Raw genomic sequence first — 1,059 nt, 5'->3', positions numbered from 1 at the left:
GAGTTGTCAAGAGCGTGCCAGCACACTTGAGGACTCAAGAGTTGGTATATTGCATCGAATCATCTAACGATGTCATTTTCCACAAGAGGACGACCCATAAAATAAAAGTAGACCCATCACCATGGTCAAGACACTCAAGACTCAGGAGGAGCTTGCTATAGATTGCAGTGCACACCATACTTCTGGCAAAACTATCTTAAAACAGTCACAGTGGTACCATAATCCATTGCAATTTTCCATGTGGATCTTCAATTTTCCATGTGGATCTTCACACCCCTCAGGCCCCCACGCTTTGCTTCTGCAAGTGGTCCCTTCTAAGTTCTAACTTCTCAATTCTTAGTGCCCTATCAACTTTCCATGTGGATCTTCACACCCCCCGGGCCCCCACGCTTTGCTTCTGCAAGTGGTCCCTTCTAAGTTCTAACTTCTCAATTCTTAGTGCCCTATCAAATTCAATCTTCAACCATATTTGTCTCATGATGCTACGGGGTTCGTCTAAAGCAAGTGATGTGTTGGAGGGTTTCTCATGCATCTTTAGTTTGTTGCCTCTTGCCTTAGGTCAAAGGACTTGAGACTCAGGAGGGATCAAAGTTCAAACTTCAAACATGACTAGCCTGCCCTATGCCAAGTGAGGGGGTAGCCTAGCTTTACCCTCGTTGAGAGACTCAAACTATTGTTAATTACTAATCTTTATTATCTTTTGTGATACTAAAATGGCTATAAATTTATTGCACCTGTCCATTGGAATTTGGAGGTTGGAGCATCCATATTAATGGAGTTTATTGTACAAGAGTGAGAGAGGCAACATACTTTAGCATAGATCTAGATTGCAAGTTGATTGTCAATCAAGTCATCTAAGATTTAACAGATGAGTTGTCTAACTTAACTAGTCATCAATTGTTATATGTTTATACAACTTTAAGACAGTTTGATTAATGTCAGTTGAGAGAGAAGGCATATATTTCAGTGTTTAGGATTGAACTAATATTAGTTTATTTAAGTGTAACATAGATCCTATGGATGCAAAAGTTTTAGGTCCTTTGAACTATACTATCTGTA

The sequence above is a fragment of the Lygodium microphyllum genome, chromosome 13 (assembly GCF_053477565.2).
Source record: "Lygodium microphyllum isolate KBCC chromosome 13, Lygodium_microphyllum_v1.1.10, whole genome shotgun sequence".
Lineage (NCBI taxonomy): Eukaryota > Viridiplantae > Streptophyta > Polypodiopsida > Schizaeales > Lygodiaceae > Lygodium > Lygodium microphyllum.
The sequence above is the reverse complement of the archived record's forward strand: the minus strand, read 5'-3'. Positions refer to the sequence as shown.